Source organism: Rosa chinensis, chromosome 3 (genome assembly GCF_002994745.2).
Source record: "Rosa chinensis cultivar Old Blush chromosome 3, RchiOBHm-V2, whole genome shotgun sequence".
Classification (NCBI taxonomy): domain Eukaryota; kingdom Viridiplantae; phylum Streptophyta; class Magnoliopsida; order Rosales; family Rosaceae; genus Rosa; species Rosa chinensis.
Genome location: NC_037090.1, coordinates 43415220 through 43428684, shown reverse-complemented (window position 1 = coordinate 43428684; position 13465 = coordinate 43415220). Strand labels below are relative to the sequence as shown.

The 13465-nt window shown below is 36.5% G+C and overlaps 1 long non-coding RNA gene across 5 annotated transcripts; it reads right to left on the bottom strand.

The window, feature by feature from the left end:
* Positions 1-214: 214 nt before the first annotated feature.
* LOC112191740 lies at positions 215-5162 on the bottom strand. Of its 5 annotated transcripts, none has more exons than XR_002933095.2 (10): positions 4732-5162; positions 3857-3970; positions 3556-3645; positions 3435-3481; positions 3088-3223; positions 2671-2714; positions 2100-2374; positions 1839-1935; positions 1594-1724; positions 215-384 (listed from the first exon to the last, which is right to left on the bottom strand). It is a non-coding gene; the product is annotated as an uncharacterized LOC112191740 (long non-coding RNA). The 5 variants fall into 5 exon arrangements; XR_002933093.2 differs by lacking the exon at positions 1839-1935 and adding an exon at positions 1217-1322 and having other exon boundaries at positions 4732-5156; XR_002933094.2 differs by lacking the exon at positions 1839-1935 and having other exon boundaries at positions 2653-2714; positions 4732-5155.
* Positions 5163-13465: the final 8303 nt, after the last annotated feature.

Here is a 13465-nt window from a genome sequence, read left to right as displayed (position 1 = left end):
TTATCAGCACGAAGTACGTCCTAACCCTAAAACAAATAGCCAAACCCTGAAACAAATAGCCAAACCCTGATTCAAGAAGCTAAAAACCTTGAATCCGAATACAAAACTGTCACACCCCAAATCCGAGACCAATATTATATTGAAATATGGTACCCGAATTCGTGATGTGGGTTGTTTCAAATAAAAACTTCCTCAAAGAATTAAAGTAAGAGAATTTGTAAATAAGTCTGAATAGTACTTTTATTAGGAATTGAAATTATTATTTTTACAATACTGAAATTGAACAAAAATATATTACATTATTTTTCTTGAAATAGTAGTAGAAAATAAAACATTCATTTATTTAGAGAATCACCCCACTTTCCCCAAGCGTCTACTCGTTACCTGAAAACAAGAATGTGTAGCATCATGAGCAACACAAGCCCAGTAAGTACACAACTTACATTCTTATATTAATGTGTCTTATAAGAAATCAAAACTGAACAACCAATTAAAATGTACCAAGAACCATCACTACTAAAAAAACATGATTTAAGGACATTGAAACAGTGTCCTTAAATACATACAAGGACTCTTTAAAAAAGAGTCCTCTATCTGGGAGTCATCATAAGTCCCAAATAAGGACACTGGAAATGTGTCCTCTTATCTATACGAGGACACAGTTTGTGTGTCCTAAAAACTTTAGTCTCGGTGTCCTTATATCCATAAGAGGACACCTAAATTGCATCCTCATATTATCTAATATGTATCCTCTTTTCTATACAAGGACACACAAATTGTGTCCTAAAAACTCTGAAAATGGAGTCCTTAAATCCATAGGAGGACACAGAAAATAAACTCTCATATGTGTCCTCTTTTCTATTCTAGGACACACAAATTGTGTCCTCAAAGATTTGAAAATGGAGTCCTTAAATCAATAAGAGGACACAAAATATACATTCTCATATGTCCTGTTTTCTGTACTAGGACATAGGAATGCATAATTCTGTACATTTCCATCAAATTTGCATACAAATGACATATCAACAAGTCCTTATAATATGAGAACTGATATAGAAAAAATCCAATACAAGTAATCTACAAACACCATAAGTCCATCTCATTAAAGGAGATTAAAGATCCAAAATCTCCCTACTCTATTGTTTTGACCAATTTAATTCAAAGTTGTTGCTACACTAAGTAGGCTTCAAATATATATAACTAATCTGATTCATACCAGAAGTAAACAATCTGCATATACATATGCTAACTATTTTAGTTCATCTGCACCAAAATCCATCAACCTGCTCTGCCCACTCTACTCGATAAACATCTCCATGGCACTACATCATGACCAATTTAGTACTATTAATCTAAGTACTAAGGAAACAACAGCAGTACATAACATCAAGTAAATAAGCTCATCAAAGAATTTGAACTGAAATTGAAAGACTTGAAGTCCTGACAGAGAATATCCATAAATACAACTGAGAGGTTTGAAACTATATAAGAGACACTGATATTCAATGACTGTTTTATTTTCAGGTTGAATCAAACCTAAGTACTCTCAAATCATGGAATAATTCAATTCAATAGATTTATAGATTTTCACACCTGAAGCAATCCCATTATGTCTTGTATTGGTGTCTAAGAACTTCCATTCTCCAAAAAACTGACCCAAATATAAGAGCTGATGCAATTGACATTCTTTCCTGAACTTTATTTGTGGGTCCATCACGAGAAGCCTGGTCAGTTGTTCAAAGGCCATTAGATAAAACAAGGAACTTGGATTATATTTATGGAACTACAACCTAATTCATTATGAAAAGCTACCATACTAAAATGCATATCCTCTTCACCTTTAAGTGATAAATTGTTACTTAAGAGTGTGGATGCTACTGTTCATAATGAGTTATACTGCTCTTAACCTTTGTCAGAAATGGTAAAATAAAGTGGCTGAAAATAATCAACAAATGAAAGTGAGTTAAAAAAACGTCAGAATAATTGTTTGAGATTACCAAATCTTGTCTTTCTCACATATGTACATCAGCATAAGATATTAGTAATGTTGAATTCTATTTTGATGAAAGTAACTATGAAGCATGCTAGTAAAAATTTACCTGTATCCACGCAAGCCTTAGGAGCAACCAGAATTGCCTCCACCAACCTCCCTTCTTCTGAACTCTACTCTTCCTGCTCAACCCGGTGCTGTTCTTGGAGATTTCCCTTAATGTAATCGGAGTTGCATACAGAACTAGTGATGATGTTGTGAAAATGATTCAACAAGAGCATCTTTCTTTTCTGAGAGGAGTAGACACTTTCAGTAGAGCTGTAGTCAACAGATATAAGATCAGCTAAAATCTCAGCGGGGTTCTCACGATCTGGGCAATGGTACCTATTGCAAAATCAATGATTAGTCAATACTTTCATAACTTTACAGCCCCAGGTTGAATCATGCTTGGTGGGCAACACAATTTTCCACTTAAAAGAGCAACAAAATTTTTCCAACTAGCTTCATATATATGCTACAAGATACACATTATAACTATATATAAGTTCTGAAAAGCTAAGAATACTATCAGTTAACAAACACATGATGACGCTAGCCATATATAAAACGTGATATCTAATGGCATTATGAATAAGTAAAAGCTACTGTCCAGCCGAGTAGACCTTTTAACATAATCTAACCTCCCAAACTTGGTCGGGGCATGCTGCATAAGAGGAGCAATTACCTGGACATAAAGGAAAGCATCAGCAACAAAATTACTTGGGAAACCAGAATCAGGAATTGCAAGAATGTAAGGTAGGCTGCGATGCAACATGATCCCAGTGAAAGATGCAAGAAAATGAATCTATATATGGCCTCAATGTTTTGGCTAATTAGATGAAGAGAAACAACTAATATGAGGTAACAGAAATCTTTTATACAAACTTTTTGTTGAGAAGCAAGAAACTTTATTAAATCAAACTTTTAAAAGTACAAATATCTGTAGGAATGTCTTGTTTTATTTACTCAAAACATGAAACCACCAGACCAAGGCATGATATCAAAGATCTCTTCTTTTAGATTGTAATGGAAAAGGCAACCAAGATCAGACCACATACAACAGATTCATCTAACCAAGAATCAGCTATAAGGTTCACTGAAATTGTTTGTTCAATTCACAGAAGTTTTACTGGTAACACCAAGAGCCAGCCACCATAGTCCAAATTGGAGATAACGGATAAGCTCCTGCATGTGCTGCACAGAGATTGAATTATTAAATGACTAAATTATAGTCCAGAAATGCGTACAAACCATCTGATCAAATACCACATTCAATAATGGTACAAAGTCCTACAATTCAATAGAAAAACAATCTTATGTAATCAGCAATCTATAATATTTTTTCCTATCTAACAATCTAAAAGCAAATGTGAAAAAAGAGACTTGTATACTTGAAAGTTAATACCTTTTCATGAGGTCCGCCAATTATCATAGTAGCAATTCCTATACCTCCTGCTAGCATAATAACAGCACAAATGAACCACCAATTTCCATAAATCAGGAAAAGGAAAGCAGGCAATGTATACCTTACTGCAGCCCATATAATCATCAATGATGACTAGTGGCTTTCCTTCAGACCCAACCCTTTTTTATTCTGAAAGAGGTAATTCAAAACTCTGAAAAGGAAAGAAAAAAAAAAGGTTAACTAAATACAAATTCAGATTATTGATACGATACAATTTCTGAAAGTGGTAATGTGATAACTTAATGGAGCCTAGCTATATAATCATTAATGATGACTGGTGGCTTTCCTTCAATCCAAACCCCTTTTTAATTTTAAAACAAGAAAATCCAAAATTCAAAGTACTGATAATCTGTCTTTGCTACCTCTAAGGAGGCAGATGGGAAGTAATCCTGCTGAATAGCATCAAGAAGCCCTTCCTCAGATACTTTAGGTTCCACTAAAGTTTTCACAGGTACACCATTGCCAAAGTCCACCTTCTAGAACCAGTATAAACCAAATTTAAGGTTTAGCAAGATCTAGAAGATATAATGTATAAAAATCCAAAGTATTGATACTTAAACTTATTTCCACAGTACCACACGTGGCGGCAGATGGAAAACAATCATGCTCGACAGCATCATGAAGTCCTCCCTTAGAATCAAACAGTATTTAAATCCTAAGTCTCACACATATTCAGCTTTGTGATTATGATACCATCAATTTGCCAGAAATACAATTTTGATGCTAATCATTCTATAATCGTTCACCGCATGTTAACTCAAAGAACCAGCAGGTAAATTACAGTAAGACAAGGATTCTCAATAGCCATAACTAATGACATAAGGAAAACCATTACAAAATCCATATAAATATAGGGCATTAAGATAAGCAACAATTCCATCTCTGCCTACCATACCAACTCATAGATTGAATTAAACAGCAAACGCATTGTAAAAGTTAAGAAGAACCAGAAAGTAATATACAATTAACATAAACATTGCTTCACTACTAGAAATTTGGCCAAAGGGCTCCGATAGAACCACTGGATACAAGCAACACCACATACGATGGCATAAAACCACCAACACTAGATACGATGACATGAAATCACCAACACCACAGCTTACAATAGCTGGAAGTCACCGAGTACAGAACATTCAACCCAACAATAGCAAAACAAAACAAAAAACAAAAACAAAAACAAAAACAAAACCAAAAGAAATTTGGGATCGAGCAACCTCTAATCGTGTAACCTCACCTTGTATTGAAATTCTTGCCAAAATCTGTCGACCCAGAGTATATCTCACACCGAGTAACCTCACTATGAGTTGAATCAACTCAAATAGTCACCGCCACCTCCACCGAATCGAAACAGATCGAATCTGTTTTCAGCTCCAGTTTCTTTCTATTTTTCTATTACAACTAAAAGCTGAAAAGAGAGTGGATGAAACATCTTTTCTCTAATTGGTGAGGTTTTCGATTGAAGAGGGAAGTCGAAAATGGGGAAGGAGGGAAGTGAAATTTGGGGAGGGGGAAGTGAAATTTCGGGAGGGAATCGAAAACGCCAAGTACTGCAGCTCCCCCTTTTTTATTTCAATTGGATTTCAGTTTTGGAGCCCGATGAGGACACAACATAAATGGTTTAGGGTGTCGTTAAAAACTGTCCACCCACTTAAAAATTTCAATTTGAAGCTGTGTGTCCTTAAAAACCTTCAAGGACTCCACATAAATTATGTGTCCTTGTTTGGTGTCATTGTATGTGTTTTTTCTAGTAGTGCATTTATATGTTCATACAAATTCTTAAATATGTATATATATACACACAATACATACACACATATACACAAATATATTCATTCGTGTGAATAGTTTATGAGACTGGTAATAAATCACATAGTCACATCTTCTTATCAAACCAACAAATATTGTAGTATTAATATGTGAAATAACATTAAAGCAACACATGCTTGATTTTCTTTTTACTAACACCTTCACATATTCAAAATATATCATAGATAGATATTTGATCAAAATAACACAAGTACACTTCTCTTTTTAGTGAATTTTTAGATTAACTGGTAACAAATCATAAATCCACGTGTTAGGGTCCATAATACCAAAACACGGGAAAACCAGGTTGACTGGTAACAAATCATAAATCCACGTGCTAGGGTCCATAATACCAAAGCACGGGAATCCACATACTAGGGTCCATAATACCAAAGCATGGGTAAGCCGCAGCATACCAAGGACAATACCAAAGTATGTATACTCAAAGTAAGCAACCTTCCTAAGAGTATAATAGTGCACTATCTGAAGGGACTAGGGCCCACAGCTTTAACGTCATCATAACATCAAAACACATTTACCAGTAATTCACTTAAGCACGGGGTTGTTGTAATCACCCGGCTTCACAATTGTACTTTTCAGACATAATCAAATTCACAACATACAATCTTTATGAATTATAGATCGTAAAATATGTATATGTACACACACATATAGATACATATACTTAGGAATAATCTCATATGAAAACATGTATAACATAATTGTATATCACAAATAAGTAAATTCACTAGCAAACAACATAATTAAAAAGAAGCTTGTACATAATTGAAATCAAGTAAAATAGGTAATAATAAAGCACAAGCATTAAATAACTATAAACAATTTAACAAAATTAAATTATAGTTAGTATAAACATTAAAAAGAAGCTTATACATAATTGAAATCAAGTAAAATAGGTAATAATAAAGCACAAGCATTAAATAAGTAACTATAAACAATTTAACAAAATTATATTATAGTTAGTATTTCAGTCCTTATGTCCAAATCCATTGAAGTTCATCAACCATGTTCATGTTTCTCCGATTAGAGTCATCAAACTTCAAAATGTGTTATGTTGTCCATCACAAGTCCGAATTAGTCAAATGAGTATACCAATTCAAAGGGTTTTTCACAAGGAATGCAATGGAATAAGTCATGTAGTCCAAATCAGAGTGATATAGTCCAGAAATGGTGAAGAACCATAACAGTGCAGAAACCGATATTTTTGATACTGTCCTTTGATATCTAAGTAATTACGTACTGTGTATTTTACCATTACTTCTCAAACTTTCCAGATCATAAGTAGAGGTCTTAAGCTTCAAATTGATATAAAGTTTGTAGAAAATGGATAAGAAATGAGGGAGATATGAATTTTTGAAGTTGTGATGGCTGTATGAGATTTCCAGCGAGTTTAAAAGTTGAAAACTTTGATTAGCCATAACTTCTTCATTTCTTAACCTTTTTTAGTGATTCAAAAGCCTAAATTGAAGAAATTTTGATGAGGAATTTAATACTGTAAATAGTTTTGACAAAACAGATTTTGTTATATACGAAAATACTGGTTTGCAGCAAAGCAGATCCTTTTCCATCTTATCATTGATTATGTAGTTTGATAAATCTTAAAGACAAAGAAATATAGAAATGTATTCATGTACTTACTTAAGAAACTCAGGGGTGAGGTGCAGATTTTGGTCTTGAATTCAAGCTTGGACTTCTTTAAGAAAAACAAAGGGGGCTTCTAAAGAGAAAAATGATTTGTGTGGGAATCTTGAGTTTTCTCTACAACTAAGGAGGCTTCAAATCAGTTTTGCACTTGATTTTTAAGCTTGTAGGAAATATGATAGAGTTCATATGCTTAAATAGGCTAGAAATAAGCATAAAATAAGTAAGTGACAAATTATTATAAGGTGAGTGACTAATTACTATTTATGTTAAATGATTAAAAGGATAAAATAAAATAAAATAAAAAGTAAAAAGAAAGAAAGCATAAATCCACTTGCTAAATATATATATATATATGCATATATATATATATATATATATATATATATGTATGTACACATACACATCCATATGCACATTTACCCAATTAATAAGTAAAGAACTTTAGTGCTTTCTTAAGGTAAAAAAAATTACCTATATAACTTGTAAGTATAGCATGTGGTATCATCGGTTTCTAAACGAAAAAAAAATGCTTAGAAGATACTTGAATTATTTCTAAGTTTAAGGTATCTTAGAGTACTCTACAGTTATACTAAGTTTCGGGTTATTACAAAAACCTTGAAGCCTTTTCTGCCTCCACCTCACACCTTGAAGAACTCGATCCCAGGAGTCCAGAACCGGCAGCCCCACCTCAAGAACCTGCCGGAAAACCACCGAACCGGCCACCGGAAGCTCTATACAACTAGCAGTAAATATTCCACCGGTTCACGATCTTTCGGACCTCCAATTTCCACCAAATTATGGTAGCAGAAGCCTCTCAAGCCAAAGATTCAGGAACCGGAAGAACAAGTGAGAAAACTGGCCTAAAAGTGCGTGAACCGGCCTACTAAATCTCCTACAGAAAACCGGCAGAAAAGAAAAGAAAAGAAAAGAAGAAAAAAAAGAAAAAGGAAAGGAAGCCCAGAAGCCCAAGAAGCAGAAGCCCAAGCCCATGGCAGAGGCCCACTGCCACGTCAGCATCAGTGCCACGTCATCCTGCCGGTCAACTCCCAGTCAACTCCCGGTCAACAACTTTCCGGCCACTTTCCGGCAACTTTTCCAGCCACTTTCCGACCATTTTCCGGTAACATTTTCCGACCACTTTTTCCGGTCAAATGTTTTCGTCGACCTATTTCGAGGTATTTTTTAGGGTTAATTACAGTTTACTCCCCTGAGGTTTGGGGTATCATCATTTCACCCCCTCTACTTTTAATTTTGACTTTTTACCCCCTAAACTTTCCAATTTCAATCAGCCGTGTCCAATTTCTCCTATTCCGTCCAAATTGGACGTTAAGTCTGACCCTTGAGGACTAAAATGGTCATTTCAACATAAAAAAATTAATAAAAATAAAAAATAAATAAAATAAATTTTTTTTTCTGTTTCTTTTTTTTTTTTCCTATATTTTTTTTTCCTGTATTTTTTTTTTGTTTTGGTCTTCAACCTATACACCACAAGTTATAATAGGTTTATAAAAACAAAAAAAAATACTCTAGGTGGTTGAAAGCCGCTCGCTGGTCTACGATATTTGTAATATATCTTCGATAAAGTGAAGAATTTAGGATATATATCCCTAATAAAGTGAAGAAATATCTGTAAAAAATAATTTTACACTTTATCTGTAAAAAATGATTTTACACTGATATTTCTTCACTTTATTGGGGATATACAAATATTTATTCACTTTATTGGGGATATATCCTAAAATTCTTTAATTTATTGGAGATATATCACAAATATGTAGACCAAAAATGATTTTACACAGATATTTCTTCACTTTATTAGGGATATACAGATATTTATTTACAGATAAAGTGTAAAATTATTTTTTACAAATATTTCTTCACTTTATTGGGGATATATCCTAAAATTCTTCACTTTATCGGAGATATATCACAAATATCGTAGACCAGCGAGCGGCTTTCAACCACCTAGAGTATTTTTTTTATTTTTATAAACCTATTATAACTTGTGGTGTATAGGTTGAAGACCAAAAAAAAAAAATACTCTTTAAAAAAAAAAAACGAAGAAAGAGAAAAAAAAAATTTAATTTAATTTATTTTATTTTTATTTTTTATGTTGAAATGACCATTTTAGCCCTCAAGGGTCAGACTTAATGTCCAATTTGGACGGAATAGGAGAAATTGGACACGACTGATTGAAATTGGAAAGTTTAAGGGGTAAAAAGTCAAAATTAAAACTAGAGGGGGTGAAATGATGACATCCCCAAACCTCAGGGGGTAAACTGTAATTAACTCTATTTTTTATTAAACGTTCCCGTTTTTAGAGTTTTTAAATTCAATTTCTCTTCTTTTTCGGGGACTTGTAACCTCCCTTCTTCTACCCCCCTTTCTTCATTATAAGGGAGACCAAATTAAGCCGAACTGTGGGGGTTCGTGCTCACTCCAAGCTTAGAGCTTGTTGAGATCTCCAAACTTAGAGTTTGTAGAGAATTTATGATCGACCACTTACATCATTGTTTCGATCTAATCCAATATCTCTTGGAATCGAATTTCTTGGAAGCGACTACGCTCGGAAATTCCTAATTTCTTGGAAGCGACTACGCTCGGAAATTTCATATGTTTTCGTGGTAGCCTATTTCGCTCCGAAACTAACCTTAATTTCTTGTTCTCTTTCAAGATGAGTAACCTGAACAAAGTGGACTTTGCTCCATTGGGAACGACTGGCTCTGGATATCACAGGTGGGTTTGTGATATCTGCCAGCATCTCAAGGCTGATGGAATCCTGGATATGATTCTCGAGCCTAGCCAAGACGTGCTAACTGTTGAGCAAGTTCAAGCTTTGGAAGCAAATAGAGCAGCCTTAGAGGCAAATAAGGCGAAAGCCATCATCCTAATGACTCGTCATATGGATGATTTACTCCAGTACGAGTATATGAACGAAGAAGACCCCAGAAGGCTGTGGGTCTCACTCGAAGAAAGATTTGGCAACGTCCGTGACTCCTTGCTTCCTGACCTAGAAGTGAGATGGCATAGCCTCCGCTTCTATGATTTCAAGTCAGTTCTTGACTATAACTCGGAAGCACTTCGCATTAAATCCTTAATGGAATTCTGTGGTAAAGAGATCACAGATGCGATGTTGATTAAGAAGACTCTCTCTACCTTCCCCGTCTCTGCATTGATGGTTGCTAAGAACTATCGAATCGATGTTAATGCAAGACAGATCACAAGGTTTCATGAGCTCATTGGAGCTATGAATGTCGCTGAAAAGCATGACAATATCCTTGTGAAGAACTATAATTCGAGATCCGTGGAAACAGAGCATATTCCGGAATCCAATTATAGTCGCACCTCTAAAAGAGGGCGCCAAGAGCGAAACTCTAATCTTAGGAATACTTCTGGACATTCTGATCCATATAATCACTCTACTTGGGAAGGTAACTGCCAAAATAGGCGAACACGGAACCGAAGAGGTAAACGCGGAAAGAGAGAGGGAGGTAACGTCTCTGGCCATGTTGGTGGCGCCACCAACACTAAGAGCCATCTAAATGATGCTTTCAAAGCGCCTCAATCAATGGAGTTCGAGCAAAGAGATGTATGTTCTCGATGTGGAGTGTTTGATCATTGGGCACACATTTGTAAAGCTCGTGAAGAACTTGTCACCGCCTACAAAGCATATTGTGAAGCAAGAGAAGCTCACTATATGGAACAAGAAGATCAAGAAGATGATCTAGAGTGAAGGGTTGAAGACTACAAATCTGGCTGGGATCAATAGATCGCCAATTCTGTTTGAGTCTTTATTTTTCCAAGAGAGGTAATAGGCAATTGCCATATACTTTGTAATAAATGCCAATGGTTTAGTCTTTCTTCAAAGTAGGCTCACCCAAAGTAAGTGTGATGTCTTGGAAGGTTCTGAGATTAGTGGTACTTAAGCAAGCCTTGCTCCACCGACATCTCTCTACTCACCTGGTCACATTTATTTTGAAATTACCGAAAGAAGTTAGATGACTACCATTGTTTTGCATTAGCTAGCATTTGGATTAGATTCTCATAATGGTTAAGAGACAATGATGTACTCTGTTGGCTTATGAATAAAATTTCGAGTTCTTTTCATTATGACTCCATTTTGATTCTGAGCATATGACTTTGTGACTACGATGGCTGGGCCATCAGTATTAATTCAAGGACATGGAATAGCCCAAGTTCCACTTGCCAAATAGCACCTTGATTACAGCTGTCACAAAAACTCTCTACGCTTTTAGGGAAAATCATACCCTATGAATAGCCAACGAATTCCATGCGAAAATGCATGTAGAGAACGGAAATGAGTTCCTTTGCAATATCTTTAATGATTGCGAATAAAGACGCATCTTAGAGAAGTTTATGTTACTATTCGAGCTATTAATCCAATAAAAGTTATGAGAGAAGATCTCTTGGATTTAGACACATGTTGGCTTTATCACTACAGGATAGATCATCCTAATCATGATATGATGATCCGTCTACAAAGACTTCACACGGACATCTTTTCTCTCGAGCGAAATGAAGCATGAATCAAAAGTTGATTCCTAGACTAAGTGTGACCGACGCTGTTGCCTAGGGCACCACCTCCATCCACCATCAGCCTAGGGCTGGCATAGTTCCTATCCATGATGCCATGAATGGCGTCCATCATGGTGATGGCGCCCCAGGTGATGCTGCAATCACCAACTTGCTTCAAATAGCGTTTTAGACGCTCAGGCCCAACCAAAATCCTCATTGGTTACTTCTAAAGCCTCTCACTCGTTTTTACAAAGCCCGTTCCTTAGGGAACTTAGGACTGAGACCGTCCTCTGCAAAGGTTATGAAAATACTCATTATGTTCTTACATAGAATCCTTAGGGATTCTGTGGACTAGTTCAACCAACTTGCAGACGTTTAAATATCTCATGATGTTGGTTGACACGCAAACACGCTGGTCACGTGTTGTGCCATTATCCACTTGAAATGCTGCTCATGCTACACTCCTAGCACATATCATATGACAACAGGCTCACTCCCAGATCATCCTATTCAGTCAATTGGATTTGACTGTGCTAGAGTGTTTACATCGAAGACTTTCGATGGTTATTGCATTAGGACTAATGTTGGACATTATATTCCCATGAACACACCCAATTGATCTCGCGGAAACGACTACGATGGTAGTCCGAACATTGGTAATGCGCACCAATCTTCTTACATTCGCTTGGGTGATGCAATATCACATGCAGCTATGCTAATTCGTCTACGACCTACAGCCACTCAATGTACCTCTGCGTTACAGCTAGTGACTGGGTACACGTATTTTGTACTTACGCACATTTGAGTGAGCCATTTATGTGCACCATTGCGCCGCCACATCGCACTATGATAGGTCCTTACAGACGAATAGGCCACTCAGTTGGATTTGAGACTCCAACAATCGTCCGCTACTTAATGCCCTTGCAAGGCGATCTCATTACCGCTAGATTTGCGGGTTGTCACTTTGATGAGACAGTCTTCCTGTCGTTAGGGGGAGATAAAAACACGGATGTTCAGCAGGAACGACAGAAATTGTCATGGCATGTCCCCACTATGACTCATCTTGATCCCTATTAAAGTGACGAGATCACACAAATATGCTGCAAACATGCCTGCAAGGAAGGACGGCCCTACGAGAGGACGTAGCGCCACCCTACACGGAGGTAGGCATGGCGCCAACGCCAAAGAGAGTGGCACTCTGGCGTTACAGGCCATGGCCCCAGCTAGGATGCGTGGGAAGCCCGTGGGTTCGAAGGATACCTTGGCACAAACCAATCCTTGGATCATCAGCACTCAAAATCAGTCTCATGAGTATCTTTCGGGTTATGGTTATCGTTGGGGGACGCCTCAACGTCAGAACCTATTCCTGAGAATATAGAGCTCTGTGAAACTTACACTAGTGTACATGAGACGTGGGATAGAAACTCCATCATGATTGATGATGTAGTCACGCCCTTCGTTGCACATGAGTTTGTTGAGTCCGATGATATCGAACCACACTCCGTTGATGAATGAATGCCAACGTAGAGAGATTTGGCCTAAATGGAAAGATGTGATCCAGGTTAAAATGGATTCTCTAACGAAGAGGAAGGTTTTCGAGCTAGTAATGCCAACACCTCCTAACATTAAACTTGTTGACTAATGGGTCTTCGTTAGAAAGCGTAGTGAGAAAAAGAGATGGTAATCTCACCTTGTGGCGCAAGGCTTCTCATAAAACGCCCTGAAATCGACTACGATGAGACAAATTCTCTCTTATTGGATGTCATTGCACTCCACTACCTTATCAGTTTGGTGGTTTCCGAATAACTGAACATGCAGCTTACAAATGTGGTCACTACGTATCTCTATAGGGATCTAGATACGGAATATACATGAAAGTTCATGGTGAACTTCATTTACCCAAGTCAAGTGGCTCTAGACCATGGAGAGCGTTTACAAAGAGGTTGAAACGCTCGCTAAAA